The sequence below is a fragment of the Periplaneta americana genome, chromosome 1 (assembly GCF_040183065.1).
Source record: "Periplaneta americana isolate PAMFEO1 chromosome 1, P.americana_PAMFEO1_priV1, whole genome shotgun sequence".
Taxonomy (NCBI): Eukaryota; Metazoa; Arthropoda; class Insecta; order Blattodea; family Blattidae; genus Periplaneta; species Periplaneta americana.
In genome coordinates, this window is record NC_091117.1 from 203,291,731 (window position 1) to 203,298,200 (window position 6,470).

A 6,470-nucleotide genomic window follows, 5' to 3' on the forward strand; every position below is an offset into this window, starting at 1 on the left:
CGGAATCTCGATCTCCAAACTGGGTTATTAAAAAGGCGGACTGGGTCGGATTTTCGGAGTCCATATCATTCGAAGATAACGGACATGAAAGTGTGGACTCCGAAGTAGACCATTTCTCAAATATGGTTATCAAGTCAGCGGAATTATCTATCCCCCGGTCGTCCTGCAGGCCAAAACGCTTCTCTGTCCCCTGGTGGTCGGATGCCTGCAGAGATGCAATACGAGACCGCCGATGTGCCTTACGCCAATTTGAGCGCCATCCGACCCAAGAATATTTTGTCCAGTTTAAACGTCTTCGAGCAAAAGCTCGTCGCACTGTATGCGATGCTAAGAAGACGTCCTGGACAAACTACGTCAATTCAATGAAAAGGAATGTCCCATCTAACATCGTATGGGACAAAGTCCGCCGAATAATGGGGAAACGTAGTTCTGTAATTCCGGGAATAATGAGCAATGGATTAACGACCACCAGTCCAATAGAAATTGCAGAAATATTCGCTACCTCGTTCGCACAGATTAGCAGCTCAAATAATTATGACCCGGAATTTCTGAAAATCAAAGATGCTGCGGAAAAACGAAACCTCAATTTTATATCAGATAATACAGAGTACTACAATACACCGTTCACATCCGAGGAGCTGGAGGCGGCACTAGGCACATCCCCTGACACCTCCCCTGGTCCTGATAACATCCATAACCAAATGCTTCGCCATCTTCCGCCTGCTGGAAAATCCTTTCTTCTGGGAATGTATAACAGAATCTGGACTGAGGGAGTGTTCCCATCTGCTTGGCGTTCCGCCATTGTAATCCCCGTCCAGAAACCAGGAAAGGATCCTTCTTTGTCTGGAAGCTACAGACCAATTTCTCTCACCAGCTGCGTATGCAAGGTTATGGAAAGAATGATAAGCAAACGCCTGATGTGGGTACTGGAATCGGAAAACCGATTATCTAACATCCAATGTGGTTTTCGTAAGCACAGATCCGCCGTAGACCATCTTGTTCGGCTAGAGACCGCCATTAGAGATGCTTTCCTCAAGAAGGAACATCTTGTGGCGGTCTTCTTTGATCTAGAAAAGGCTTACGATACCACATGGCGGTATGGCATTCTGCAAACTCTGCATGACTGGGGACTTCGTGGTAGTCTACCAACATTTATTGCGAAGTTCATGGCAGAGCGGTATTTCCGAGTTCGAGTAGGCACCACACTTTCTAACGAACACCTCCAAGAAAACGGCGTTCCGCAGGGTTCTGTATCAAGCGTTCTTCTTTTCTGCATTGCGATCAATGGAATTGCCCACTGTGTGGGTAACCGAGTATCTTCTCTGTTGTACGTTGATGACTTCAGTTTATATTACAGCTCCCGATATCTTCCGTCCATCGGTCGACATTTGCAGCTGGTCATCAACGTACTATCAGAATGGGCTGTTCGCAATGGCTTTAAATTCTCCACTCAGAAGACGCAGTGTGTCCACTTTTACAACCAACGTGGACTACATCCACATCCCGAATTGCGTCTGAATGGAGTGGAATTGCAATATACAGACACTGCGAGATTCTTGGGCCTTATCTTTGATTATAAGTTAACGTGGGAGGCGCATATACGTGATTTGAGAAGGCGTTGCGAGAAATCCTTAAACATCTTACGCCTTTTGTCAGGGGTCCGATGGGGTGCAGACCGTACAGTGCTTTTACGCCTTTACCGAGCTCTTATTCGATCAAAGCTGGATTATGGGTGTTTTATTTATGGCTCAGCAAATAACTCTAAATTACGTCTTTTAGATACTGTACATCACCATGGGATACGACTCGCTACAGGGGCCTTCCGAACCAGTCGGATAGCGAGCCTGTATTGTGAAGCAGGAGAACCATCACTGTATCGGCGACGTCATATTTTGTTGTGCTCATATGCTGTTAAGCTCCGCTCGCAGCCTGAGCACATCTCTTACGACTCTTTCCATCATTCGTCTCTTTACGGCCGATACAGTGAAAATCCACGGAGAACTCGTCCAGCAGGTGTGCGGTTTCGTGAACTGCTCTCTGAGCTGGATATACATCTACCATCAGTCCGCACACTGGAGTATACCACCACTCCACCGTGGATTATGCGACGTCCCATGTTTGATATAAGTCTGAGCCGCTGTTTTAAGAATTTTACACCAGCTTTTGTTTATAGACTTCGTTTTAGTGAACTTTTATCCCGATATCCAAATCATTAATTAATTTTTACTGACGGATCCCGGATAAATGATTGTGTTGGTTGTTCCTTCGTTACAAATGGAGAGATATTTAAATACAGACTAAGCTGAACTCTATGCTTTTTACAGAGTTTTATTGTTTTTAATTAGGCAACCTCGGGGCAGATTCCTTATCTGTTCCGACTCTTTAAGTGCCATCCAGTCCTTGCAGTCTTTTAATTGTGATGATCCGCTTGTCTTAAGAACTCAGCAGCTGCTCCATACTCTCCTTTGCTCTGATTATGAAATTGGAGTAGTGTGGATTCCTGGCCATGTAGGGATTGCAGGAAATGAGGCCGCGGATGCTGCAGCCAGGGCTGGCGCACAGGATGGCTCTCTGGTATATTGGCGCGAGAGGTGGCAGGACATTCGAAACTACTTGAAATCTAAAATTTGGTGGCAATGGGAAGGAGAATGGTCTGCACAAGAGGGAAACAGATTACGAAATATAAAGAATACTGTTAGAGTTTGGGATTCGTCTACAAGAGCGTCGCGACACGAGGAGGTTTTACTCACCTGGTTGAGGATTGGCCATTGTCATCTGACACACGGCCATCTCCTACGTGGCGAACCTCAGCCGGAGTGCGATATGTGCCATGTTCCACTTACGGTGGAACACTTTTTATTGCGTTGCAGGAAATATGACCATGCACGGAGGCACTATGGAATTCGGCCGACATTACGTGGCGCTCTTGGAAATGATTTTAACTGTGCAAATGCAGTTCTGAGATTTCTATCAAATACAGGTTTGGATAAGGTGATTTAGTTTTTTATTGATCCGTTTTACTCATCCTCCGGACCCTTTACATCCGGAGGTTACATTTGTTGTTTTATATTTGATTTTACATTGTTGACATTTCGGACTTTATACATCCGAATATTTTATAAAATTTTATGGTTTTAAAATATGATTGACAAGTTATCCTCGGTGGCCTTAGTTTTATTGTTTTATTTGTTCGTCTTGAATACCACCTAGTGTGGTAGAATTGCTCACTTTTATGATTCTGTAGAAATCACCTTATGTATACTGCATTTGTGTGCCTCGTTTTATCGTGACAACGCTTTTTAGTTCTTTTAGCACTCTGATTATTATATTATTTATGCATTTGTTACATTAAGAATTTTAGATAAGGGCGCAAATAGCCATAGTAGCTGACGCGCCCTTCTTAAACCCTACTACTACCAACCCATGATTATGTGAATATGATGTTTAGTTACACATAAATAAAAAAAAAAACAAACTTCACTGCACTTGTACATTAGCACAAGGTACACATTCAACATAATGATAGGTCACATTATACATATTTGTTTCCAGACCACGATATATAATACTGTGCTGAGTTCGGTTTAGTTCTGCAAGGTGGTTATCACTCCTCTGGGCAAATCTTGCGGGTAGAAAGACACAACTGCCATCGGCGAGGTCGCAGACGATACACGTCTTCCGTATCTCGTCGTTGCTACTCCCGCGCCGACGATTGGATATTCGACTCCTAGATGAAGGCTCTGCAACATCCTGCTCGATTTAGGATAACTTTGGATAACTTGTTAAATGTTGATGAAATATCGTCAAGCGGCCTTCTTGCTGCATAAGCAGGCGGATACTCATCTGTAGGAGTAGATTCATCTGCCGTCAGCTGTTGAAACAGCTGACGTTGTTCCAACGTCTGAGAATGCTCGTTCTGATATTCCATAATTTGGAGAGGTTGACGTTGCTGAAACGAAGTAGAATCATCGTCAAATATTCCTGCCACCAACGAGTTAAGCCACTTTTCTTCGTTGACTTGATTCAATCTATTCTCAGTCTCTGCTACTGGCGCAGGTTTCGGCGCGGTTTCTTGTTAGTTCCAGACATTGTAACTAGTAGATTTAAGAAACAGAATAACGTATTTTACAATATACCCTACAATTTATATTACTTACCCCCACTATAATCAAACTTCACAATGGTCAAATTTGAATTGATGCAGCTCATGCTCAATTTCTATTGGTTGCAGCTTGTTTGCTATAATTATACGACATCCTAATTGGTTGGAAGTGTCGCGAGAAAAAATTTAAATATACAGAACTGCTGCGAGGCGTCATGCACGCATGGTCTGTATCCGATGTAAGGGAAACGGTGTAGAGTTAAAATGAGACGTGTTGGAAGTGCCTCGAGAAGAAAGGCTTTCAGCCGAGGCCGCCATATTGGGGGAGTCGCGAGAAAGGCGGGCAAAATTTGAGGCACGCTAGAGGTAAGGTCGGTCATATTTGGAGTTCTCCATCTTGGGAGTGCCGCGAGTAACACGCGTGTCCGCCATATTGGGAGTGTCGCGAGAAAGGCAGCCAACATTTGTGGCACGCTCTTAAGTTTGACCGCGCTGCTAGAAAAGGTGCAGAGTGCAGTGAGACACGCTAGAGGTAAGGTCGGTCATATTTGGAGTACTCAATCTCGCGATTGCCGCGAATAACACACGCTGGAAGAGCTTGGAGAGGAAAGTCATTCGGAAGAAAATGCTGTAGAGTCGTAGGACTTGTGAGAACTTGAATACTCAGCGTGTGGTCCAGGTTTTAATTTAGGAATAGACCGCGCTCTCGTTAGCGACGTCACACGGATCCGCTCATGGCGGTCATCTTTTTTTTTCGAACTTGTCGCAACTTGCATTTCGAATGGGGGGACAGCGGTCATATTCGTGAGACTTGTCAGTACTTGCATGCTCAGCGCTCTCAGTGACGTCACGCGGATCCGCCAATGGTCGCCATCTTTGTACGAACTGGGCACAAGTTTCATTTCGATTGAAGACAGCAGCCACATCGGTAGGACTTGCGTGCTCAGCGTGTGGTCCGAGTTTAATTAGAAATAGACCGTGTTCTCGTTAGTGACGTCACACGGATCAGCCAATGGCAGCCATATCGGTACGAGTTGTCAGAACTTGCGTGCTCAGCGTGAGGTCCAGGTTTCAGTCGGATTACGCTCTCGTACTTAACACGGATCCGCCGATGACGGCCAACTTTTTTCCGAACTTGTCAAAACTTGCATGCTCGACGCGCACCGCTTTCGCATAAAGTGTACTTACGCCGGTATTGCACGCATGAATTGGGAGTGCGTCGAGAAAAACACTTCCGCCATCTTGGGAGTGCCTCGAGAAATGCTGGGCGCCATATTGGCATTATAACGAAAAAATGAATTTTTTCTTCGACTTATACCGCTTTTGCATAAAGTGTACGTACGCCGCTATTATACTAAGGAAGAAATGTATCCGACGTCACACGGATTCGCCGGGATCCGCCTCTGCGTAGGGTCTCCCTGGAGGGTCCCCCACCCCCTTCCCCCTTGACCACTGGACTGTTGGGTGCGACCATTTCTGGCATAAGTGCCAATAGGTGTGTGAGTGCAGTGATTGATTCCCTTTATTTTGGTGTAGACACTGTATGTAGTGATCAGCTGGTATCTAAAATTAAATTTAAAGTAATGCACATTATAACTTGTAATGTGATATTTATACGTGGTTATAAAATACTTACGAGTGCATACGTATGTTTACTCTGTCTGGTTTTCACTGTAGCTTCGAAAATATCAGTAGGAATATCTTTGATGCATATGTAGGCCTATTGAAATATTTTCAGCCGTCCTTTTTAGGATATTTTTGCCATCCTGAAATTCAGTGATGCCATGAAATTCAAGAAAGTGATCTTCAATTTAAAATGTTGTAATATAATATGAACATAAATTTTTCAAATGGTTTCTTCTACTCTGTCGTAAAAAATGCTTGTTTAACTACCATAGACTTTAAAAATATTACATTGAAAAGGCATACAAGTGAATTACTTACTTGTTAATTAATTATTTTCTTGTACTTTTTATTAATCTGTCTGGCTTCTGCATTATCAGGCAGTCCTAACCTCTTCCTCTTGTATGCTTCAGTGATGGAATTTAGATATTTGATCCTTACGAAGATGATAGTTTTTATAGCTGTTTCAAGTATCTTTGAAGGGATAATTTGTACACTTAAAGTTACGAAGTCTATGGTTCTTTTTAAAACATTTTTCCTGCTTTGAACATTCTCTTTATGAAATAATTTGAATGAGGACACAATATTATTGAATTCTTCTAGCCAGGTTTCAGAAGGTGAAGTAAGGCCTCCGTAAGAAAGATGTCTAACGCAGGATGTAACTATGTTCTATGTGAATTTTGTGCGTGGAGTTCCCAGATACGGATAATTATCTTTAAACTTCTTGGCAGTGTAACAACCGTAT